Below are 27,096 nucleotides of genomic sequence, written 5' to 3'. Positions count from 1 at the left end.
CTCCGGCCTATGCCCTAGCCGACTCCTTCTTCCCGACGCCCTCTGCCCTAGATTTGGGCCACAGCCGCGTGCCCTAGTCGGAAGCCGACGACCACCATCTCTCTCCGGTGGCCACAGCTTTGCATTCCTCAGCCCTAGCGCCGGGCCGGTCTTCTTTCCTCTGTGCTGCCAGAGCCGACCTTCGTGCTCTAGCACCATCGCCGGCTACCCCTTCGAGGAGTGCCCAAGCGCCGACAACCAACCAATCTGCCTACACGGGTTCTCTGTGCCACTATCCCCTTTGTGCCTCACTGCCTTCCACGGGCTGATCTGTGGCCAAGCGAAAGAAGTCGCCAATCTAGCCTCAAGACCAGCGCTGGATTCTTAGCCTCGGGTTGCTGTGAAGTTGCCGACAGTGAGTAAGGTGATCAGACCACAAGGTGAGCCTTGATTTGGTCTTGCATGGTTGAGTATGTACACACTGTGAATTAGACATTTGTTTTGTCTTGGTGCTGATTTGGAAGGGTTGACTTGCTAGGCAACGGCTCCACCTCGCTCCGGATAGGATTATTGGCAGCAACTTCGCCTACTGTGCTACAATAGTGAATCTTCTCCTGCTGTGGTTTGAGGTGAAAATGTAGGATTTTGACACATGTTTTAGGTATGAATTGATACGTACCTAATTTGGTTATAGGGTGAATTAGGTATGTTATGTTATAATACATGATCAATTATAGTCATGTTTTGAATTTGATATTAGTTAGGTATGATCATTTTTGTTGTAGATAAATTATGTTCGATGGTTGTGTTGATTTGGGTTAAGGAACTAACCATAGTGGAACCACTGATTTTATTTAATTAGGGTTCGTTAATTGTGTTGTGTTGATTAGTTGGATCCAATTTAGAATTTTCTTTAATTGGATTTGGAATTTATTTGGCTAATTGTTGTATGATATAATTAGCTAAACTAGACCTTTTGTTGATAACACAGGACTCTGATTCGAGATAGTATCTCGACGTCGAATTTGGACCAGATACGATTCTTTCTTATTGAAGGCGGGTACTTTTGACTTATTGTCTTTGATATGCATAGTAGTGAAATTAACAAGTTGCATTAATTATGTTCCTCATTTGTTTCGGTTAATCACTACCCGATTACCTGTACCTGCTTGATTGATTGTTTGTTTTGCATTTCGTGTCGTTATGTACCTAATTACACATGCTCATAGGGGTAGTGATATAACCATGCTTCACCATGTTCAGGAGCTAGGTTTGATACCTTATTTGATCAGTGTACTTTGATCTGATTTATTCACTAAGGTGCACATCATTATATGTCCAGAGATTGGTTTAGTATATTACCATGCTTAGTGTCATGCACCATTCGCATGATTGCATGCTGTGTGATAGATTGCTCCATTATTGTCGAGCACATCGCCAGTTTCATCATTGTTCGGTGCTCCGTTGTGACGCTTATGGATAGCGTGACGCAGTGTGGTAGCACGTCAGTTTGCTCTTTCGGTGCTCCGTTAGTCCGCTCATGGGTAGTGTGACGCAACGTGTAGCACGTTAGGGACCCCTCCCCGTCATCGTGTACCGGGAGATGAGAGCATTGCGCTCCCCCATTTATGATTTGGGGTAGGAGTATGTGTGTACTCCGACAGCATCCCGTCCACTCGGTCACTCATCAGGAGTAGTGATGCAGAGTGCACGGTCGTCACAACCCTACCCACTCGGTCCCACTTTTGGTTGTGAGTTGGCTGACTGGCGTCACGATGACCATGACATGGGCATCATATGCATGATGCATTTATTGCTTGTATTTGTGTTTGCTGCATTTATATGCTGCATATTGTTTGGATACCTATGTTTGACATGCATACAGGATTTCTATACCACTCGGACTGTTTGTCCTGATACCCAGGTCCTGGTTAGTACAGTTTCTCTCCTGTTTTACTTCGGTTTGCATTTACCTTTATTTTATCAGGAGATTGTACGCATGATTAGTGCTAAGTGTTATTTCCTTACTTTGCATATCAGTTGTACCTGCTGAGCGTTGAACTCACCCCGCCTCCATTGTTGTTATTTTTCAGGTTGATGCTGTCAGGAGAGAGTTCCAGTTGCTAGTCCCTTGCAGACCACGAGGGCCTTTTAGATCTTTTGGTTTTCTTCTTTACTACACCGTGTTTTGAACTTGTTATGTTTTGGATACTTTGGATCTTGTATGGATTGTTACTTATGACGACTTTTATTGGGATTTGCTTTTACTACATGTCTGCCTAGATGGCAGAAGAGGTAAGTTGGTTTTATCACCGGTTTTGAGCTTTACGAGTGTAGTTGAGTAGGGTTGTTTTCGAGTCAAAATATTATTGTTCTGTTTACTTGTTATATAAACTGCGTGGTGATTGTTTTATTTTTGTTATTATTCCAGCCGCATGTGGCTGAGGTATATTGTGCTTGTAGAAAAGTTTCAGATTGCCCGCCGTACAGGGGAGATGATGCCGAAATTTCTTCGGTCAGGGACTCCTCTAGGGTGTGACAATTTAGTGGTATCAGAGCACAGTTTACAATCTTTGTTTTCGTATTTTGGATATTTGGGATAACCTGATACCAATTTATTTGGTATCAGAGCGCCAGGTTGGCGATACTTGTTTGATTTTTGTGTTACGGATTTCGAGATTTATCTGATACCAATTTATTGGTATCAGAGCGGGTTATGATACGTGAGCAACAAGACTCTCCTTTCTTTTCCACGGCCAAGGAGAAGGAGACGTGAGAAAGATCACGGTTTGTAGTGTCCTCTCGCCTCTTCTTAAAAAAAAAAACTCTAATGGCCATTTATACCAGGTGGAGTTGTACTCTCGCCTCTATTTACAAACAAAAAAAACTGTAATGACCTTTTATACTAGGTGGAGTTTAGAGTTTAGGGTTTCGAATTTAGTCCCATATCGTTTGTTTTTGATTGACGGAGTGGAACTAGTGCTATAAAAGAAGAGGCTATGGCACTTTCTCATTCATACCTTTCTCGGCCTTTTGGCTAAGATCAAGTGTAGTATCTGTTCTTATCAGTTTAATATCTGATACGTGGACCATTGGTTCACTTTGATATTAAATTAATTTTTATTTTGGGGAGAGATCATTACAGTAGCTTGCTATTGGATCCTTCGCGTGTCATCCCTGTGTTGCACTATTGTAGGGGTTCGACACACCCGACCAAGATAAATTATAATTTACATTAAATTAAGTTTTTTTAAAATTATTAATTATAGTGCAAGAAATTAAATCTTAAAATTTTATATATTTAAAAATAAATACAAAACACAAAAATAATTGAATTTTTTTACTGAATTAATTATTAATGTTCAGTTAATGAATAAGAAATTTTAAAATTAGAATTGAATAAATTGATGTTTTCTTAGATTAAATTTTAAAATAATTTAATTAGGTCCTTCAATTTAATCGAAATAACTTAATTAGTGTGATTTTTTTAATTTGGTAAGAAAAAATGATTTTACTCCACCGAAAAAAGTTAAATCACGTACCAAACAAATTTCTAATAGAGAAAAGAAAATTCAAGTATTCAACTTACTAATCCTGGGATGGTCAATCCAACCATAAAAATTTTCCACTGGTCCATCAATCCAGTGTTCTTAGATCAATCGCCCATTAGAGAAAATTCATTCGTTAATTCATCGAGATTTAAACTCAATCCATAAATATTTAGGAAATTAAAAAAAGTGCCTTACCGTGGTAGTATTACATAAGAACAACCTTATTTATTGTTTGAAACTTGTTCAACTATTTATTAAATTTAATTATTTTATTTTATTTTATTTATTTAACATGTTTATAAAAAAGTTATTGATGATCATTATTCACCAACATACTTGTTCAAATTTATTCGTAAGGTATTGAAATTGTGTTGTATTGAACGAACAAAAATAATTTCTTATTAAATTGAACACCAATCTTATTTTTGAACAATTGGTTCATTTACCGCCCTATCCAGCACGCTTGGGATATGCAACGAGGGCACAATGATAGGGCACACATGGGATGTGTACCGAGAGCACAATGTTGTTACCATCTCGATGATCTTGAACCAACTCCAGACCAATGCTTTGGATAAATAGGCTCGCTCAGTCAAATTGATAAATGGATCACTGAAAGAACATGCCAAATGATAGACCTTGGTAAAACCCTAACCCTACAGTCTACGGAGGGCCCGAACTATAGGAGAATAACTCGAGGGGTGATTAGCTTGCGGGTTAGATTAAGTAACATGTTAAGGCACTTTCATACCAGGAAGCAACATAGTTGGGAAAGTAGGCAACAAAGTTCTTTAATATATTTTGCAATGGGAGAAGGAAGCACAAAGGCCAAAGTAAGATTGACTTTCCACATCTCTTCCCTCCAGGCTATTGTAGGAAGATATAAAAGAAACAAAACGAGTTCAATAGGATGAACCCAGCATATCAAATGAGAACCACTAAAACATCAAGAGTAAGATGCATGAATTGAGACTTCCTCCTCAAAATATTTGATAGTACGATTGATCATGTCTGAAAATTGAAAAGAGGGCATGCTGGCAATGGTGACTTGGTTATTGATTGGAATAAGACTTTTTACTATGAGAAAAAGTTTTCCTTTGATCTCGCAAACACAAAAACAAGTAAAAAAAAATGTTAGTGCCCAGAAATCAAGGGAAGTCTTTGGCGATAGCCCTCTGATGTTAATGACGGAAAGCCTCAGCGAGTGGCGGCCATGAGCCAAGCCACCGGCCAAATCGGAGACAAACTCCGTGGGTGCCCCTCAAGGCCTACGACGTCGGCAATTGGCGAAGTTCGTGACATGGACGCTATCTTTCCATGTGTTGGCAGCGGGCAACAAAATCGATCGGAGCGGCAGCAAACAAGAGCAAAAGGAAGGGGTAGCAATTTTAAGCAGGAGATTTGTCATGCATTTATAAATAACTATGTGCTCTGATACCATTGTTGATACTCTAAATGCATGAATCAAAACAAATTAAAATGGTAAACACTTACAACGATCTCCCGCAGATCTACAATCGGCGAAGTGTAACGACCCAAATTTCCTCATTTTCAGCCCCAAAAATAATTCAAAAATATTTAGAAATACTATAGAAAAATTCTAGAGATTTTTAGAAATTTTTAGAGTATTTTTATGCAATTTTTGGAGTTCATTTGGTATTTTACCAAGGAGAATAAGTTTTAAAAATAAACTAAAAAAAAAAAAGGGTTGTAGACGCTGGGATTGTAGTTCAATTGGTCAGAGCACCGCCCTGTCAAGGCGGAAGCTCCGGGTTCGAGCCCCGTCAGTCCCGAACTAGGATCCGATCCGTTAAATAAATTTATCCATTTATTTAACGTGAAAAAAGAAAGAGGGAGCAAGAGCTAATACCCAGCGGGATCCCTATTTCTTTTGTTTTTATTTCGTATTTATCATCAGACAAATATGGGAATTTCCATTTCTTTCATTAGTGCCGATTGATAAGAGAGAGACATAACATAATAGTTAGATTCGTACAATCGGTAGTATTCTTATATTTACTTTACTATTTGAATTTAAGAGATACTTGTCCACTTTTGTTTTTCAATATTCTTGATAAATAAAATAGAAAAGAGTACCCCTTTTTACCGGAGTAAGATGCATGAATTGAGACTTCCTCCTCAAAATATTTGATAATACGATTGATCATGTCTGAAAATTGAAAAGAGGGCATGCTGGCAATGGTGACTTGGTTATTGATTGGAATAAGAATTTTTACTATGAGAAAAAGTTTTCCTTTGATCTCGCAAACACAAAAACAAGTAAAAAAAAATGTTAGTGCCCAGAAATCAGGGGAAGTCTTTGGCGATAGCCCTCTGATGTTAATGACGGAAAGCCTCAGCGAGTGGCGGCCATGAGCCAAGCCACCGGCCAAATCGGAGACAAACTCCGTGGGTGTCCCTCAAGGCCTACGACGTCGGCAATTGGCGAAGTTCGTGACATGGACGCTATCTTTCCATGTGTTGGCAGCGGGCAACAAAATCGATCGGAGCGGCAGCAAACAAGAGCGAAAGGAAGGGGTAGCAATTTTAAGCAGGAGATTTGTCATGCATTTATAACTAACTATGTGCTCTGATACCATTGTTGATACTCTAAATGCATGAATCAAAACAAATTAAAATGGTAAACACTTACAACGATCTCCCGCAGATCTACAATCGGCGAAGTGTAACGACCCAAATTTCCTCATTTTGAGCCCCAAAAATAATTCAAAAATATTTAGAAATGCTATAGAAAATTCTAGAGATTTTTAGAAATTTTTAGAGTATTTTTATGCAAATTTTGAAGTTCGTTTGGTATTTTACCAAGGAGAATAAGTTTTAAAAATAAACTAAAATATAAAAAAAAGGGTTGTAGAAGCTGGGTTTCGAACCCAGCACCCCGGACCCAAGCAAAATCGGCCCAACCAACCGAGCTGCGCTCGATTTGTTAATCATATAAGGAGCGATATATATTTAAATAATAGTTAAGAACAGTAAAAAAATTGGAAATAAAAGTGCGCGGCTGAGGAATCGAAGCCAAGATCTCTGACTTGGTTAAAATCTGGCTAACCAAGTGTGCTGCGGGCAGTTTTGTTTAAGAATAGATAGTAAAATTATTTAAAGAAGTGAACCGAATATTGAGTTATAAGAGAGAACTTAGGGATTTATTTTTCCCGTGACCTAAAATCCTGTTTCCTTCTTCCTCTTCTGCGTGTGCGACGGCGGGCTCGGGCTAAAACGAAGCCGAGAAGAGATTAAGGTTTTCTCTTCAGCGGCCGGCCAAAGGGGACTTCTCCACGAGCTCTTCTCGGATTCGAGCTCCTCTCGTCAAGAAGGAACAGTAGGCACGAGGAAGAGGGCGAGTTTGCGAGATCCTCCGCAAGCCCTAGAAGCATTGGAAGCTTTCTTCTCCGCCAGTAAGTCCAAGAAAAGCCTAAGGTGAGTTGCTTCTCACCTGCAGTAGGAGTAGTTCCGATTCGTTTGGTGTTTCCTTGTTGGTTCGAGTTTTACTGTGAAGCATGTTTAGGGATTTTGGTTTTCTACCGTGAGGGGTTAAGGAAGATGAAGGGGTTTTTGTTTGGATTAGATTTTTGGATTTAGCTTATTCCTGATTTCGAGTTAATCTGTGAAGTTTGATGGTTAAGGTTTGCTGTGCAATTCGGGTTTGTGACCTTGTTGTGCAAATCGGATTGGTACGGATTTGGGTTTGTGCCATGCATTAGGCTTGAGTAACCTTGATTTGGAAGTTCAGTTTTGAAATCTTGTTGTAAATTCCGAACATGAACAGCCTTTATAAGTGCAGATTTAGTTTTGTTGAAATCTGAGATAAATGAATAAGTTGTTTAGGTTTAACATGTGGTTTCGGTTTCTACTAGTTGAACATGAGCAGCCGACCCTTTAGTTTGCAACATTGATATCTTTAAATTCCTTTCTTTGCTACTGCATGAGAATGGGCAGCCGGCCTTTAGCTTGCAGTGTTGATTTTCTTGATTTTTCTTCCTTGCTATTAATTGAGCATGAACAGTAGTGTAGTTTCCTTAATGAGCATGCACAACTTGGTACCTTAGTATATTTGGATAGATCTTTTGTTGCTGTTTTAAGGGCAAGAATAATCTTTATTTAGTTAGAATGAGTTTAGCATTACAGCTTTCTTGTCTTTGCACTTAAGGAGCAAGAATAGTCCTTCACATCAGTATTTTAGTTTTGGGTACCTTGCATTTTAACAAGCATGAACAATTTGTGTCGAGTTTCGGATTTCTTTTGAAGTATGAAGTTATTCCAGTAAGCATGAGATTTCCTATTTGTTATTCCAGCAAGAATGAAGTTTTCATTGCTAGTTATTAAGCACAAACAACCTCTAATTTTCAGAAAGCAGTTTGTTTCTGTTTAATTACAGATAGTATATCTTGAGCATGCAATTATTAGTTTCTTTGCTATTACATAAGCATGAGTTTCTATCTTTAAGAACTATAAGCAAGAAAGACTAAGGTTTAGACTTGATTTCAATTCCAGAAGATTGAATATCAAAAGCGCACACAAGGTGTTTGCTTAAATGCCAAGTAAGGGCAAGTATAAAGAAGTTATAGTTAAAAAGAAAGTATTTTACTTTTAAAGGGCATGTACCGGACACAAGGTCCAAGGGATGGGCTCCAAGATGCCCCTAGGCACAAGGCCTAGAAGTATCTTAGTAGTTTCGGGATTAGCTACCTCGATTCTTATTAGGAATTTGCGCTAAGTGGTACAATGCCGGGCCCAAAAGAAGTTTATTATTATTTTGAAGTATTAAAGTATAAGTTTTGAAACAAATGAAACGAGCTTCAAATCTGTCTAGAATTAGAAAGTTTAGTTCTTGTTGTTTGAAGCATTCAGTAGTAGTTTTATTTGTTTCTTGCTATTAGATTATTCAGCATGTTTAGTTTTATTTGCTTTCAGCATGCTGTTATAGTTTTATTCTTATGAGCATGTTTAGCTTTACATGTTTAGTAGTTTTACATGTTTACTAGCTTTACATGGTTAGTAGCTTTACATGTTTAGTATGCTTCTCTTATTGGTTTATGAGCATATCTAGCTATACAATGATTAGCATTTCAGTTAGCATGATTTCCTTTGCTATATATGAGCATGAGTAGTTTTATATGTTAGCATTCAGTTTTAGCATGTTTTTATATATATACATGCATATCGAGTTTTTGTGAGTAGATAGCGCTCACTAAGCTTTATGCTTATAGACTGCATTTCCTCCTACTGCAGATAAAAGGAAAGAAAAGATACAGTGAAGGAAGGCGACAAGGAGATGCAAGAGGAGTGTGTGATGTGTGGACTATGGAGGTCCTTGGGACTTAGCTAAAGAACTCATTTAGTTTAAGAATTTGTTTAGTTTAATTTCTTATTAAGTTGATAAGAGAATTATGTAGTAAGAGGTTATGTTTTCGGTTTTTCATTATCTGCATGATTTGAAATATTAAACTGCGTGGTTGTGGTTAGTTTTCATTTCTTATTAAACTGCGTGGTTGATTGAAATATATTCCCAGCCGCCTGTGGCTGAGTATATTATGCTTGTATTATGGAAAATGGTCACCGGTATAGGGGAGATTCTGCCGAAATTTTTCGGTAGGGTTTTCCATGTGATTTTTAATAAACCGGTTAAGTAGAGTAGTAGATAAGTAACGGTCACTCTTAGAGAGTAGTAGTAGTAGTAAGAAGGGTGGTCGTTACACGAAGATTGGATTTGCGGTCAGAAGAGCAATCATAGGATTGGAAAGCTCTCCACAATTCCACGAACCAAATCCCACCATCTCAGATGTTCTGCTCACTCTCTCGTTGTCTCTTTCTCTACACCGTGAATCGTCTCCCATGATCCTTGGACGCTCCCCTTATAAAGGGAAATAACCCAAGGATATGATGGGCTTTTCCGTTAAGAGTAATGGGGAACCCACAGACCCACAGACAGCTTCGGTGAAAAATTTGAACAGCTTACGAGGGAGTGAGATGGAGAGAGGGTGACCGACAGACGAGAGGCCCTGCTCGTCGATGCAGCTGCAACGGCGAAGCAACAAACCTTTACTAGCTCCAGAACAAAATCGCAAGCAACAAGACTCTCCTTTCTTTTCCGCGGCCAAGGAGAAGGAGACAGGAGAAAGATCACGGTTTGTAGTGTACTCTCGCCTCAACTGACAAAAAAACTCTAATGGTCATTTAGACCAGGTGGAGTTGTACTCTCGCCTCTATTTACAAACAAAAAAAAAAACTGCAATTACCTTTTATACTAGATGGAGTTTACATGTTAGGGTTTAGAATTTAGTCCCATATCTTTTGTTTTTGATTGACGGAGTGGAACTAGTGCTATAAAAGAAGAGGCTATGACATTTTCTTATTCATACCTTTCTCGGTCTTTTGGCTAAGATCAAGTGTAGTATATGTTCTTATCAGTTTAATATTTGATACGTGGACCATTGGTTCACTATGATATTAAATTAATTTTTCTTTCGGGAGGGATCATTACAGTAGCTTGCTATTGGATCGTTTGCGTGTCATCCCTATGTTGCACTATTGTAGGGGTTTGGCGCACCGACCAAGTTAAATTAAAATGTTATATTAAATTAAGTTTATTTTTAAATTATTAATTACAATATATGAAATTAAATCTTAAAATTTTATATATTTAAAAATAAATACAAAACACATAAAATAATTGAATTTAATGAATAAGAAATTTTAAAATTAGAATTGAATAATAGAATTGAATAAATTGATGTTTTCTTAGATGAAATTTTGAAATACTTTAATTAAAATTTTAAATTTATTAAGTTATTCAATTGAATTGAAATAACATAATTAGTGTGGTTTATTTTTTTAATTTGGTAAGAAAAAAGGATTTTACGCCGCCCAAGAAAGATAAAACACATACCAAACAACTTTCTAATAGAGAGGACATTTAATCCTTAGGGAATAAAACATGTAAAACACCTGTATCACTCGAATACCAATTTGGCTACACCGTGGGGGTAGAGTTTGGTTCAAGTTTGGCTTGAGGTTGGTTCGTTTAAATGTTATCAAGTTCTCAATTGAATTGGTATCAAGTACTCAACTTTCGCTGACTAATCCTGGGATGGTCAATCCAGCCATAAAAATTTTCCACCGGTCCATCAATCCAATGTTCTTAGATCAATAGTCCATTAGGGAAAATTCATCCGTTAATTCACCGAGATTTAAACTCGATCCTTAAATATTTGGGAAACTAAAAGTGTCCTATCATGGTACTATTACACAAGAACAACCTTATTTATTGTTTGAAACTTATTCAATTATTTATTAAATTTAATTATTTTATTTTATTTAACATGTTTATAAACAAGTTATTGATGATCATTATTCACCAATATACTTGTTCAAATTTATTCATAAATTTTTGAAGCATGTCCAATTAATTAAAATAGTGTTGTATTGAACACACATAAATAATTTCATATTAAATTGAACACCAAACTTATTTTTGAACCATTGGTTCATTTACCGCCTTATCTGGCATGCTTGGGATATGCAACGAGGGCACAATGATAGGGCACGCTTGGGATATATACCGAGAGCACAATGTTGATATCATCTCGATGATCTTGAACCAACTCCAGACCAATGCTTTGGATAAATAGTCTCGCTCAGTCAAACTGACAAGTAAATTGTTCGGTCACACTGAAAGAACATGCCAACTGAAAGACCATGGGAAAACCCTAACCCTACGGTCTATGGAGGGCCCAAACTATAGGAGAATAACTCGAGGGGTGATTAGCTTGTGGGTTATATTAACTAACATGTTAAGGCGCTTTCATACCTGGATGCAACAGAGTTGGGAAAGTAGGCAACAAAGTTCTTTAATATATTTTGCAATGGGAGAAGGAAGCATAAAGGCCAAACTAAGATTGACATTCCACATCTCATCCCTCCAGGCTATTGCAAGTAGATATAAAAGAAACAAAACGAGTTCAATAGGATGAACTCAGCATAACAAATGAGAACCACCAAAACCTCAAGAGTAAGATGCATGAATTGAGACTTCCTCCTCAAAATATTTGACAATACGATTGATTATGTTTGAAAATTGAAAAGAGGGCATGCTGGCAATGGTTACTTGGTTATTGATTGGAATAAGACTTTTTACTATGAGAAAAAGTTTTCCTTTGATCTCGCACACACTAAAACATGCAAAAAAAAAATGTTAGTGACCAGAAACCAGGCGAAGTCTTTGGCGATAGCCCTTCGACACTAATGACGCAAAGCCTCTGCGAGTGGCGGCCATGAGCACAACCACCGACCAATATCAAAGCAAACTTTGTGGGTGTTCCTCAAGGCCTAAGACGTCGGCAATTGGGAAAGTTTACGACATGGACGCTATCTTTCCATGTGTTGGCAGCAGGCAACAAAATCGATCAGAGCGGTAGGAAAAGAGAGCAAAAGGAAGGGGTAGAAATTTTAAGCAGGAGATTTGTCATGCATTTATAACTAACTATGTGATATGATACCATTGTTGATACTCTAAATGCACGAATCAAAACGAATTAAAATGGTAAACACTTACAACAATCTCCCACAGATCTACAGTCGATGACGATTGGACTTGCTGCCGGAAGAGCAATCATAGGATTGGAAAGCTCTCCACAATTCCACGAACCAAATCTCACCGTCTCAGATATTCTTCTCACTCTCTCGTTGTCTCTTTCTCTACACTGTGAATCATCCGCCATGATCCTTGGACGCACCCCTTATAAAGGAAAAAACTCATTGATATAATGGACTTTTCCATTAATTGTAGTGGGGAACGTGGGCATGCTCCTACGTTCCCATTTCCTATAGGATCGACATCTGAAGTCGACTAGTGACGAGCCGAGCGAATCGGGGGATCAAACCTACAGACACCTTAGGCAAAGAATTTGATCAACTTACGACGGAGCGAGGCGCAGAGACGTTGATCGACGGAGGAGATGTCCTGCTTGTCGACGCAGCTGCAGCGGCGAAGCAACAAACCTTAACTGCCTCCAGAACAAAATCACAAGCAACAAGACTCTCCTTTCTTTTCCGTGGCCAAGGAGAAGGAGATGTGAGAAAGATCACGGTTTGCAGTGCACTCTCGCCTCTTCTTAAAAAAAAACTCTAATGGCCATTTATACCAGGTGGAGTTGTACTCTCGCCTCTATTTACAAACAAAAAAAACTGTAATGACCTTTTATACTAGGTGGAGTTTAGAGTTTAGGGTTTAGAATTTAGTCCCATATCGTTTGTTTTTGATTGACGGAGTGGAACTAGTGCTATAAAAGAAGAGGCTATGGCACTTTCTCATTCATACCTTTCTCGGCCTTTTGGCTAAGATCAAGTGTAGTATCTGTTCTTATCAGTTTAATATCTGATACGTGGACCATTGGTTCACTATGATATTAAATTAATTTTTATTTTGGGGAGGGATTATTATAGTAGCTTGCTATTGGATCCTTCGCGTGGCATCCCTGTGTTGCACTATTGTAGGGCGACGGTTTAATCTTATATGCCTTATATGTATCAAAAGGAAATCTTAATTCCGGGAAGAACCAAAGTTTCAGATTTGATTTTTTTTTTTTACAAAAAACTCTTTCCCTTTTTCGATTCATTCCCATCCAAAAACTTTTTTCATTGGAGTTGTTTTTTTTGTATAGATTTGTTTCTTTTTCTTTCAATTTTTTTATTTTTATATTAATATTTATTTTTTTAGTTTTAGTATTTTTTTCAAGTTTGGCACCGATGTACATCTGTAAAGTCATGGCATCCCTGTGTTGCACTATTGTAGGGGTTCGACGCACCCGACCAAGATAAATTAAATTTTTTTAAAATTATTAATTATAGTGCAAGAAATTAAATCTTAAAATTTTATATATTTAAAAATAAATACAAAACACATAAAAATAATTGAATTTTTTTATTGATTAAATTATTATTTTTCATTTAATGAATAAGAAATTTTAAAATTAGAATTGAATAAATTGATGTTTTCTTAGATGAAATTTTGAAATAATTTAATTAAAATTTTATTAGGTTATTCAATTTAATCGAAATAACTTAATTAGTGTGGTTTTTTTTTTTTTTAATTTGGTATGAAAAAATGATTTTACTCCGCCCAAGAAAGATAAATCACGTACCAAACAACTTTCTATAATAGGGAGGACATTTAATTAATCTGTAGGGAATAAAACAGGTAAAACACTTGTATCATCCGAATACCAATTTGGCTACATCGTGGGGTAGAGTTTAATTCAAGTTAGGCTTGAGGATGGTTTGTTTAAATGTTATCAAGTTCTCAATTGAATCGGTATCAAGAATTCAACTTTCACTAACTAATCCTGGGATGGTCAATCCAACCATAAACATTTTCCACCGGTCCATCAATCCAGTGTGTTAGGACCAAAAGTAGCTAGAGGGGGGGGGGGTGAATAGCTCGTCGCGTTCGCTCGTTGCTCGGTGTTGCTTGTTCCTTCAAAGATGTGCAGTGGAAATACAAAGAAACAATCACACAACGCTAACACGGTTGGTTTACTTGGTATCCACCTCACAAGAGGTGACTAATCCAAGGATCCACACCAACACACACACCCTCCACTAAATAAAACTCTCCTTTATGGTAACTACCAAGGGCGGAGAAGCCCTACAAGACTCAATACAAGAAGAGAGGGAAAGGATACAAGAAATACAAGCTTACAAGCTTACAATGAGTATAAACCCTAACCCTAGCTTCTCTTCTTGGCTTTGATCCGCCTCTTGACTTGGAAAACTTCCAAGATCCTTCAAGAACTGGCGATCTGAGCTTTGTGAGTGCTGTGGAGGAGCTGGCGAGAAATCTGGAGTGAATCGGAGAAGAGATGCCGAAGGAAATGAACGCCTGCGGCCTTTATCGACGCCAACGGTCGGATCCCGATCGATTCGAATATTCCCAATCGATCGGGGAGGCTTTGGATCGATCCACGGATCGATCCAGAGCGCCTCTGTGCTCTGGAAAAATGCCTGGATCGATCCACGGATCGATCCAGCGCTTATCGCGCAAAGCAGCAGCGTCCCAATCGATCCACTGATCGATTGAGACATCTGGATCGATCCACTGATCGATCCAGCTCCTGGATCGATCCACTGATCGATCCAACACTTGGTTTTTGCCCAAAACCAAGTTCCAAGCCTCTCAAACCAACATCCGGTCAACCTTGACCTGTTGGTACATCATGCCTAGCATCTGGTCACTCCTTTGACCTGCTAGGACTTCCCACCAAGTGTGGTCAATCCCTTTGACCCACTTAGACTTTTCTATTCATGCCAAGTATCCGGTTACTCCCTTGACCTACTTGGACTTCCATCAGATGTCCGGTCAACCTTGACCTATCTAGATTTCCTCGTGCCAAGTATCCAGTCAATCCTTTGACCTACTTGGACTTCCCAACACCAGATGTCCGATCATCCTTGATCCATCTGGATTTTCCCTTGCCTGGCTTCACTCACCAGGACTTTCACCTAGCTTCACTCACTAGGGTTTTCCATCTGCCTAGCTTCACTCACTAGGGCTTTCACCTGGCTTCACTCACCAGGACTTTCACCTAGCTTCACTCACTAGGGTTTTCCTTCTGCCTGGCTTCACTCACCAGGACTTTCACCTAGCTTCACTCACTAGGGTTTTCACCTGGTTTCACTCACCAGGACTTTCACCTAGCTTCACTCACTAGGGTTTTCACCTGGTTTCACTCACCAGGACTTTCACCTAGCTTCACTCACTAGGACTTTCACCTAGCTTCACTCACTAGGGTTTTCCTTCTGCCTGGCTTCACTCACCAGGACTTCCCTGTCAAGTATCCGGTCAACCTTGACATACTTGACTCTTCTTCAATCAATTTCTTATTGTCAAACATCTAAACTCAAACCAAGACTCAGCTTGGTCACCCAGGTCAACCTTGACCTGAGGGATGTTGCACCAACAATCTCCCCCTTTTTGATGTTTGACAATACCGCAATAACACTTACAATACCACATGTAAGTTAGGCTAATCCTATAGCCTCAATCTTCATGCCACTAGGTAATGAACATATAAATTAAGCTCTTCATTCTCCCCCTACGAGGGCACACTCCCTCTAGGTAATGAAAGCCTAACTTACACCCATTCATAGGTCCTTTCATTCTCCCCCTATTGGCACACATCAACCCATCTTTGGGCACACATCAACCCATGCCCCAATTTTGGGTACACATCAACAAATTCATTTGTTGACGACTCTCCCCCTGAAGAGTTACTCATCATTGTTCACAACATCACTCGTTGTGATCAACACGATAATGAAGGTCCCATACCCTTCATTTATCCTTAACTTCTCCCTCAATGTAGACAAATACCCAACCTTGAGCATTATCTAACCACTTGAGTTCCCACTTGAAATAATGAGGATATCCACTCCCCATTTTAAGTTCAAAAGCTCATACATGAGCATTTTCTTTAAAGAAGGTTAACCACCTTCCAAGGTTCATGAAAAGTAATTTTTCATGTCTTTAAAGAGTCCCTCCCCCTAAAGACATGGTGGTGACTTCTTTCATTGCACCAACAATGACTTGGAATCCCTAAACCTTTAGGAAACCCAAATTTAGAAGTTTTGAGGTTCAAATACTCAAAATTTGAAACAAACCTCAACCTAAACTTCAATGAAGCCTTCCTTAACCAATTCATCCTTGTTTTCACATGAAAACACCCTTTGAATGTATACAAATGTATTTTAGGGGTTTGGAATGGTTACCTAGACTCAAAGAGGTTCAGAGATGCTGAAATCAAGCCTTCCCAGCCAAAATCAGCAACTTGGATCGATTGGAGTTGGGTTCCAATCGATTGAACCTTTCTGAATCGATCCACTGATCGATTCAGACTACCTGGATCGATCGGCTGATCGATCCAGCGAGCTTCTGCTCGCGGGAGACTTGCCTTCTGAATCGATCCACGGATCGATTCGGGCACTCCAATCAATCCATGGATCGATCGGAGCTCTGATAGTTGCTGAAATTCCATTTCAGTCAACTTCAGAAACCCCTAGAAAATTCTACAAAAATCCAAAAATCATGAAATTTCGTGTAGACATTATTTAGGGCATATACTATCAAAGAAAAATAGTTTTCTATGAAAATACTTCATATTTTCAAATATTGACACAAACTTGAAAACTTACAAAAACTTTAGTGTTTTTCTTCAAGTTTGTGTCTAACTATTCAATGGTGATTACTATCAAAAGATAGCCTTCACCAAGGTTTTCCAAAAACATTTTAAAAACATTTTTAAAACCAATATCCCATCATGTTCCTTGGGCTTAATGCACATGACTTATACATTAGCTTTCCCAATGATGGGAAAACACATAACTATGTGTTTTGATGAACCTAAAACTCAAAGGAATGCACTAAATCAACATCTTGAGTTTTGTTCATCTTTCTAACATCTCACTTGTATCTAATGTGCACTAAAACACATACAAGTCACCTTATAGTCCTTGTGAGATGTGAGATTTTAGTTTTGCCCTATTCTAGGGATCATGCATATCTATCTAGGCATTTTAGAGATATTAGACATCCACCTAGGATGTCACTTGTTAATAAGTGTTGTTAAATGCCATTTGTCCTTAATTACAAGGAATTAAACTTAATGCATGATTATGTTATGGCATACATCAAAGTAAAATAATTTTCAAAAGAAAAATATTCTATAACTACATGATATATGAATGTCATGACATGGTATTTTTGGATTTTTCATATAAAACATGAATGCAAAACTAGACATGATGTCATGGCATATGATGGGCAAACAATCATGGCAAGATTTAGCATAAATAAAATATACCTAGATTAACTATCTAAGTATCCTTAAAGTCTTAGCTAAACTTACAACTTAAACCTAGATTGCCCTAAAGTGCTACAAGAGAATGCCAAAGCCTAAATTGGCATTTCTAATTTCCTTGATTTAATGTATGCCAATTGAAAATAAACATGTCCTCAAATGTTGGCAATATCCATTTTTTCTCAAGAGTGATTACATAAATCAAGGCCCGGATTGCCTTAAATTTCCAAGAGAATACCAAAATCCCAACTTGGTATTTCTCAAGGTTTTCCCAATTTGTGCCATTTTAAGATAAAATCAAATTTTCACCATTAGACACATTTTACTCTTTCAAGGAGTAATCAATAGGTCCATTTCATTTTCAAAGGTTAACTAAAACCTTGAAAATGCTCCTTGAGTGTCAATTTCCTCAAAGTTGGGTTAACTACCCTTCTAATCGGAGTTGACACTCTCTAACCCATCTATGGGGTAGAGAAGATGCTCCTAGGAACCCAACACCTATTGGTGCTCCTTGGATGCTCTAGGTACTCACTAGGGATAACTTCCCTAGATACCTTCCTAGTGACCTTGTTGGGCTTCTTAGAAGCCTTGGTCACATTTTCTAGGTCAACTCTAGGGATAACCTCCCTTGTGACCTTGTTTGTGACTTTCTTAGACTTCTTAGAAGTCTTAGTCACATTTATTGCAAAAATACTCTTAGGGATGACTTCCCTAGTATTTTTGGCTTGACCACTAGACCTAGGGTTTGTTCCATAACTATATGGAACTCTATGGTAAGAGGGCACATCCTTCTTAGCCTTTGGTTTGTATCCCAAACCTCTATGGCCATTTGATGGCTTTTGTACCCCTAAACCTAGGTTATGCTCATTTTGCCCTAATAGGATATTTTCCATCCTTTTTAGGGTCTTTTCTATTTTATCAAGTCTTGACCTCAAGACTTGATTTTCCATCACTAAGTCCTTAGTTTTTGGTTTTCCATTAAGTTCATGAGCATTTTTGTGCCTAGGCTTGTAGATACAATCCTTAGAGTTCTTGCCTAGACTTTTACTTACATTCCTAGCCTTAGGTGTAGTAGTTTTAGCATGAAAAGCTATATGTTTTTCTTTAACGCTATCATGCTTTCTATTTTCATGGTAAATAGCATTAAAATGATATAAGTTAGAACTATCATGCTTTTTACCATAATGTAAAGGGGTAGGCTCAATAAATGTTACCTTCTTCTTTACCTTGGAGGCTCCCCCTTGACGAATGCCTCCTTGAGCCTTGACCATCTTCTTCCCCTTGGGGCATTGACTTCGGTAATGCCCTTTTTGGTTGCAAGAAAAGCACACAATGTGCTCCTTGCTCCTTTTTATTCCGGGGATGATCTCCTTGGGCTTCGCCTTGCCCTTTTGTGCCACTTGGCCCTTCTTCTTGGCCAATTTAGGGCACTTGCTCTTGTAGTGCCCATGTTCCCTACACTCAAAGCATATAATATGATTTTTATTTTTAATTGAAATATTTATACCTTTGCTTGTAGGGGTGGCATCTTTCCCTTTGGATCCGGAGGTAGAAGCTTCCTCTTGATCCGATCTTGATTCTCCTCCATTTGATTTTTCTTGACTCGTGGAGGTAGAAGCTTCTTCAATCTCTTCATCTCTTGACCCGGATGTAGAAGCTTCTCCTTCTTCTTGATCCGGCGTCACCAAGGATTGCTCCCCCTCAATCCTAGAGGTGGAGGCTTCATCATCTTGAATATGAAACAAGGAGTATGCTCCCTCCTTGTTCCCTTCGTTGCATTCCCTTGAGGATGAAGCTTCTTGGATTTCTTCTTCTTCGGAGGTTGAGCATCTCTCAACCTTGGAGTCCTCCTCTTGATCTTGCTCCAAAGAGTCACCCTCTCCGGATTCTTCATGATCTTGTACAGTGGAGGGGATCTCTTCATGAAGCTTGGCCAATTTGCTCCATAGTTCCTTTGCATCTTCAAATTCTCCAATTTTGCAAAGGATGGTGCTTGGCAATAAATTGACCAAAAGCTTGGTCACTTTGTCATTGGCCTCGCACTTTTGGACTTGCTCTTGGCTCCACTTGCTCCTCTTGAGAACTTTGCCCTTTGAGTTTGTTGGAGTCTTGAAGCCTTCCATAAGAGCAAACCATTGCTCTATCTCCATCATAAGAAAATTTTCGATTCTTGATTTCCAAGAATCGAAGCTCGTGGAAGTGTATGGAGGAGCCACCCTCGTGTCGAATCCGAGCCCATCTCGGAATTCCATTGTAGAAGTTGAGCTTTTGAATTTCTTTGACTTTGACAACTTTGCTTCAACTTCTTCACCCTCTAGCTCTTCTTGTTATGCTTGACCCTTCCGGCGATGATTCCGGTGAAGAGCGGCCTCGCTCTGATACCACTTGTTAGGACCAAAAGTAGCTAGAGGGGGGGTGAATAGCTCGTCGCGTTCGCTCGTTGCTCGGCGTTGCTTGTTCCTTCAAAGATGTGCAGCGGAAATACAAAGAAACAATCACACAACGCTAACACGGTTGGTTTACTTGGTATCCACCTCACAAGAGGTGACTAATCCAAGGATCCACACCAACACACACACCCTCCACTAAATAAAACTCTCCTTTATGGTAACTACCAAGGGCGGAGAAGCCCTACAAGACTCAATACAAGAAGAGAGGGAAAGGATACAAGAAATACAAGCTTACAAGCTTACAATGAGTATAAACCCTAACCCTAGCTTCTCTTCTTGGCTTTGATCCGCCTCTTGACTTGGAAAACTTCCAAGATCCTTCAAGAACTGGCGATCTGAGCTTTGTGAGTGCTGTGGAGGAGCTGGCGAGAAATCTGGAGTGAATCAGAGAAGAGATGCCGAAGGAAATGAACGCCTGCGGCCTTTATCGACGCCAACGGTCGGATCCCGATCGATTCGAATATTCCCAATCGATCGGGGAGGCTTTGGATCGATCCACGGATCGATCCAGAGTGCCTCTGTGCTCTGGAAAAATGCCTGGATCGATCCACGGATCGATCCAGCGCTTATCGCGCAAAGCAGCAGCGTCCCAATCGATCCACTGATCGATTGGAACATCTGGATCGATCCACGGATCGATCCAGAGGCTCTCTGTTCGCTTAGGAGAAGCCTAGATCGATCCACTGATCGATCCAGCTCCTGGATCGATCCAACACTTGGTTTTTGCCCAAAACCAAGTTCCAAGCCTCTCAAACCAACATCCGGTCAACCTTGACCTGTTGGTACACAGTGTTCTTAGATTAATCGTCCATTAGAGAAAATTCATCCGTTAATTCACCGAGATTTAAACTCGATCCTTAAATATTTGGGAAACTATAAAAGTGCCCTACCGTTGTACTATCACACAAGAACAAACTTATTTATTGTTTGAAACTTATATAATTATTTATTAAATTTAATTCTTTTATTTTATTTTATTTATTTAACATGTTTATAAAAAAGTTATTGATGATCATTATGCACCAATATACTTGTTCAAATTTATTCATAAGTTTTTGAAGCATGTCCAATTAATTAAAATTGTGTTGTATTGAACGAACATAAATAATTCCATATTAAATTGAGCACCAAACTTATCTTTGAACCATTGGTTCATTTACTGCCCTATCGGGCACGCTTGGGATATGTAACGAGGGCAGAATGATAGGGCACGCTTGGGATGTGTACCGAGAGCACAATGTTGTTACCATCTCGATGATCATGAACTAACTCCAGACCAATGCTTTGGATAAATAGGCTCGCTCAGTCAAACTGATAAATAGATCACTGAAAGATCAGGCCAAATGAAAGACCATGGGAAAACCCTAACCCTACGGTCTACGAAGGGCCCGAACTATAGGAGAATAACTCGAGGGGTGATTAGCTTGCAGGTTAGATTAACTAACATGTTAAGGCGCTTTCATACCAGGAAGCAACAGAGTTGGGAAAGTAGGCAACAAAGTTCTTTAATATATTTTGCAATGGGAGAAGGAAGCACAAAGGCCAAAGTAAGATTGACTTTCCACATCTCATCCCTCCAGGCTATTGCAAGTAGATATAAAAGAAACAAAACGAGTTCAATAGGATGAACCCAACATATCAAATGAGAACCACCAAAACCTCAAGAGTAAGATGCATGAATTGAGACTTCCTCCTCAAAATATGTGACAGTACGATTGATCATGTCTGAAAATTGAAAAGAGGGCATGCTGGCAATGGTGACTTGGTTATTGATTGGAATAAGACTTTTTTACTATGAGAAAAAGTTTTCCTTTGATCTCGCACACACTAAAACATCCAACAAAATATGTTAGTGCCCAGAAACCAGGGGAAGTCTTTGGCGATAGCCCTCCGATGCTAACGACGCAAGGCCTCTTCGAGTGGCGGCCATGAGCACAGCCACCGCCCAAATCAGAGGCAAACTCCGTGGGTGTCCCTCAAGGCCTACGACGTCAACAATTGTGGAAGTTCGCAACATGGACGCTATCTTTCCATGTGTTGGCAACAGGAAACAAAATCGATCAGAGCGGCAGCAAACAAGAGCAAAAGGAGGGGGTAGCAATTTTAAACAGGAGATTTGTCATGCATTTATATCTAACTATGTGCTCTGATACCATTGTTGATACTCTAAATACATGAATCAAAACGAATTAAAATGGTAAACACTTACAACGATCTCCCACAGATCTACAATCGGCGATGATTGGACTAGCTGTCGGAAGAGCAATCATAGGATTGGAAAGCTCTCCATTATTCCACGAACCAAATCCCACCGTCTCAAATGTTCTCCTCACTCTCTTGTTGTCTCTTTCTCTACACTGTGAATCGTTCCCCATGATCCTTGGATGCACTCCTTATTAAGGAAAATAACCCAAGGATATAATGGACTTTTCCATTAAGAGTAGTGGGGAACGTGGACATGTTCCAACGTTCCCATTTCCTATAGGATCGACATCTGAAACTGACTAGTGACGAGCCGAGCGAATTGGGGGATCAAACCCACAAACAGCTTCGTCGAAGAATTTGATTAGTTGATGCGGGAACGAGGCGGAGAGAGGGTGATCAACGGAGGAGATGTCCCGTTTGTCGACGCAGCTGCAGCGACGAAGCAACAAACCTTAACTGGCTCTAGAAAAAAATCGCAAGCAATAAGACTCTCCTTTCTTTTCTACGGCCAAGGAGGAGACGTGAGAAAGATCACGATTTGCAGTGTACTCTCACCTCTTCTTAAAAAAAACTCTAATGGCCATTTAGACCAGGTGGAGTTGTACTCTCGCCTCTATTTACAAACAAAAAAAAACTGTAATGACCTTTTATACTAGATGGAGTATAGAGTTTAGGGTTTAGAATTTAGTCCCATATCATTTGTTTTTGATTAACGGAGTGGAACTAGTGCTATAAAAGAAGAGGCTATGACACTTTCTCATTCATACCTTTCTCGGCCTTTTGGCTAAGATCAAGTGTAGTATCTGTTCTTATCAGTTTAATATCTGATACGTGGACCATTGGTTCACTATGATATTAAATTAATTTTTCTTTGGGGAGGGATCATTACAGTAGCTTGCTATTGGATCCTTTGCGTGTCATCCCTATGTTGCACTATTGTAGGGGTTCGGCGCACCGACCAAGTTAAATTAAATTTTTATGTTAAATTTTAAAATTTTATATATTTAAAAATAAATACAAAACACATAAAATAATTGAATTTAATGAATAAGAAATTTTAAATTAGAATTGAATAAATTGATGTTTTCTTAGATGAAATTTTGAAATAATTTAATTAAAATTTTAAATTTTATTAAGTTATTCAATTTTATCGAAATAACTTAATTAGTGTTTTTTTTAATTTGGTAAGAAAAAAATGATTTTACTCCCCCCAAGAAAAGATAAATCACTTATCAAACAACTTTCTAATAGGGAATAAACACCTGTACCACTCGAATACCAATTAATTTGGCTTGAATCTAAATAATTCGACCAACTTGAATAACTTAATTAAAAATAATTTTTTGCTTGTTATTTTTATTATAATTTTTTATTTTTATCTCAATAATTTATCACTATTATACTAGCTTTAATATTGATATTCATAATTTTAAAAATAAAATTTGATTTAATTTTAAAAAGATTTATTAAATCCTAAATTTAGGCCAATCCTAGTCAATCTGGACTCCGATCCAATCCTAGTACAACTTAAAAATCCTCCGATCTGAATATGAAAATTTCTAATTCAAGTTGGATATTTTTCGGGTTGATTTGGATTTACGGATCAGATTTATTTTTGACATCCCTAATTATAAGTTATTAAGAAAATTTAATGAAATTTTGTTCCTAGTTCTACTATATACCCACCCAACTCAGCTACCAGCCCAATGTGTATGCTATTATAAAATTTATATAAACACAAAATATATATCATGCCAGGCCAAACAAAATCTATATATATTTATATATTATTACATTTTTAATTTGAAATTGATTGATTAAAATTTTTATATTTTAAAGTTTATTTATTTGATTAATGAGTTTAATATTACAGTTTTTTTAAAAAAAAATTTATTTACAAATTTAATAACAAGTTTATTAATAACTATAGTTTACAAGTTTTGTTTGTGAATATAATTTTTGAATAATTTAATATCTTTGTTTTTAAGAAATTTATTTATTTTTTTTAATGAATTAATCAAGCTTATTTATTTAATTCATATCGAATAAATATAAATAAATGATTATCGAGTTAAACACTAAATTTTCTCATAAATGTTTAATTTATTTTTGTTATCGAATATATAGATAGTGGAAATTGTATTTGAATTTTAAAAAAGATAAAATTATGATGTTATTTCTAGATCTCATTTGATCAGTTAAACTTATGAGTCTGAGAAATTTCTATCATTTTGATTTTTTTTCATATTGTAATAGAAAAAAAAATATTGTTATCCCTCATAATTTGTCGTTTTTTTAGAATGCATCTTTATGGATTTTGAATCATTCATTTACCTTTACAATAGTTTTAATTTATTGAGTGCAAGTTTTTTTTTACAATTAACTTAAGCCATATAAATTTAGAATTTCCATTATTTTTTAATGTTACAAACTTATATTTGCAATTCGTATACATGTCATAAAACCAAAAAGCTAATAATCTCTTAGAATTTAACTACCATGTTGGAGATAGAGATGTTCTTTGTATATATTACAAGAAGTTAACAAGTTAATGACGAGTTCCTCTAACCATTAGATGATCTCGATAGGTTGAGTACAAGCAATGAGTCCATTTTTGCCCACCATATCAAAGATTGAACTAATTCTAGCATGCCTTATCGCGTCTTGAATTGGTTCGCTCAAATCATACATTTTTTATTGTATTGATACTGACAAATCTAAGATTTGCACCCTAAAAGTAAGTTAATTTGATAGGAATATTATAGCGAGGATTTGAGTTATGAAGTCTGATTTAATGATTTTTGGTGAATGTATATATTTGCAATGCTGAAGAATACTTTTGAGTCGCGAGATTTATCCCATCGCCATTAGTGTTCAATCAACCTAATCATGGAGCCTCCGAGGTTATGGTGCAGCGGCAGGGCATCTAGGTTATCACCCAGGCACCCACGGTTCGAGCCCCAGCTATGGCGAATTTGCAGGACTTTTTCCTCTAAATGGGGCACGCAACTAAAAGATGTTGGGACCGGGTCGGTCATCCCATGCTCAACGTTACTCAGCCTGGTTAATTATTTTTAAGACTAGCTTAACATTACAAGACAACATTGGGAAGATGTTGTAACGACCACCCTTCTTACTACTACTCTCTAAGGGCGACCGTTACCTAACTCCTACTCTACTTACTGGTGTCACTTATGCTATTATTAGCGACACTTAGATTTATCACGGTTCAGAGGGATTCCCACCGAAAAATTCGGCAGAGTCTCCCCTGTACCGGTGACCAAATCCACAATACATAAAAGATATACACAGCCACATGCAGCTGGATCACAATATTCTTCACAACCACGCATTAATAAATCATATTCTAATCAAAAACTAAACTAGCAATAAGAATTAAACTCAAAACTCTCAGAACAAAGCATAACAAGCTACAATGCACTTCAAACTCAAGCATAAACTCATGGTTTCATAATGGAAATAAGGAAAATGAACTAGACATAAACTCTAAATGAATAAATCTTGCTAGTCCCCTCTGGATCCCTCCATAGTTCAGCCACCATACACATCCATCATCACCACCACCCTGTCGCCTCCCTTCATATCTTAGCTTTTCCTTTATCTGCAGTAGGAGGAAAGAAAACAAGATCTATAAGCGAAAACGCTTAGTAAGTACTATTCTATCTCACAAAACTCGAAATGCATAAATGAAATGCATAAGTACTGAAACTGAAATACTAAAACTATCTGCATATGCTCATGGTATACAAAATGAACTAGATACAAATCATACTCAGTATCGAGCAGAATAACAAGAAACTAACTATGTAAACTTAGAATTAAAGAAACTAACCATTCTTATTTATTCTAAGCATGTAACTTGTTTCATTTCTTATATCCTTGTGTTAGAAATTAATCTTTTAATTTCTATCTTTTACTCACTTCTTCTTTCTTTCTTTCTTAACTTTTCTTTTCTTTGGTTTTCTTTTCTTTGGGTTTTCTTTTCTTGGGTTTTCTTTTCTTGGGCCCAGGCCTAGTACCAACTCATGCGCGTTCCCTAATAGGTTGGGGTTGCGAGCCACCAATCCTAAAAGAGCAGACCTCGGTCTACCAGGGCCAAGACCTCGGAAATGGTCACCTGGATTTGTTTAACGACAAGCTCTTGGATGTCGGGTACTAGCCTCTTGCTTTACTTACTTGTTATCTCTTTTTAATTAGACCTTGGTCTTTTTCTTTACTCATACTTCTCATAATCCTTTATTAGAGCTTATTAGAATCCTTTAGATATATATCTAACAAGTATAGGATCACAACTAACCAAGCATGCTATATAACAATAACATAAGGGAAAGCAAACCTGAACTCCCTAAGCATGATATAAAATAAAGCAAAGGAAAGCAAATCTGAACTTACTAATCATGCTGTAAAATAGAGCAAAAAAAAGCTAACTTGGACTTCCTAAACATGCTGTGATAAAAGCAAAAGAAAGCTAATCTAACCTTACTAATCATGCTACAAAATAGAGCAAAAAGAAAACTAATTTGATCTTGCTTAATTATGCTACAAAATGGAGCAAAAGAGAACTACTTTAAGCTTACTAATCATGCTATAAAAATAGGGCAAAAGAATGCAACTTTGGCTTTCTAGACATGCTGTGAAATAGGGCAAAGGAAGACTAATTTGATCTTATTAATCTTGCTACAAAACACACTTTATATATAGCTGTTCGTGCCCTGTTTTTGGCCAGGAAACTGAACTACAAGGTGCTCTAAATGTATGTTGTTTGTGCTTAATATAACAAGGTAAAACTAAGCTACAAATAAGCTGTTCAATACTACACAGCTTAAATTAAGTTTCATGGCAGCAAGGGGAAATTACACCTGCCCAACTAATTTCTAATGGAAACTATTCCATTTACCTAAAACCTCTTCTCAACTTCCTATAAAACTCACGGCAGCACAAAGGGAAAGGGTTGATACCGTTCAGTCCACAGCAAAGAGCCAAATACAAACCGGGCACACATTTTAGGGCCACACGACT

At 37.9% G+C, this 27,096-nt stretch overlaps 4 non-coding genes across 4 annotated transcripts; all 4 read left to right on the top strand.

Moving 5' to 3' along the window:
• Positions 1–2,995: 2,995 nt before the first annotated feature.
• LOC122037685 lies at positions 2,996–3,193 on the top strand. Its single transcript, XR_006127699.1, has one exon. It is a non-coding gene; the product is annotated as a U2 spliceosomal RNA (small nuclear RNA).
• Positions 3,194–9,906: 6,713 nt separating this feature from the next.
• On the top strand, positions 9,907–10,103 carry LOC122037713. The gene has a single exon (XR_006127726.1). It is a non-coding gene; the product is annotated as a U2 spliceosomal RNA (small nuclear RNA).
• A 2,760-nt stretch (positions 10,104–12,863) lies between these two features.
• Positions 12,864–13,061, top strand: LOC122037709. Its single transcript, XR_006127722.1, has one exon. It is a non-coding gene; the product is annotated as a U2 spliceosomal RNA (small nuclear RNA).
• Positions 13,062–22,819: 9,758 nt separating this feature from the next.
• On the top strand, positions 22,820–23,016 carry LOC122037681. The gene has a single exon (XR_006127695.1). It is a non-coding gene; the product is annotated as a U2 spliceosomal RNA (small nuclear RNA).
• Positions 23,017–27,096: the final 4,080 nt, after the last annotated feature.

Source organism: Zingiber officinale, unplaced genomic scaffold (assembly GCF_018446385.1).
Source record: "Zingiber officinale cultivar Zhangliang unplaced genomic scaffold, Zo_v1.1 ctg72, whole genome shotgun sequence".
NCBI lineage: Eukaryota > Viridiplantae > Streptophyta > Magnoliopsida > Zingiberales > Zingiberaceae > Zingiber > Zingiber officinale.
The sequence above is the reverse complement of the archived record's forward strand: the minus strand, read 5'-3'. Positions and strand labels throughout refer to the sequence as shown.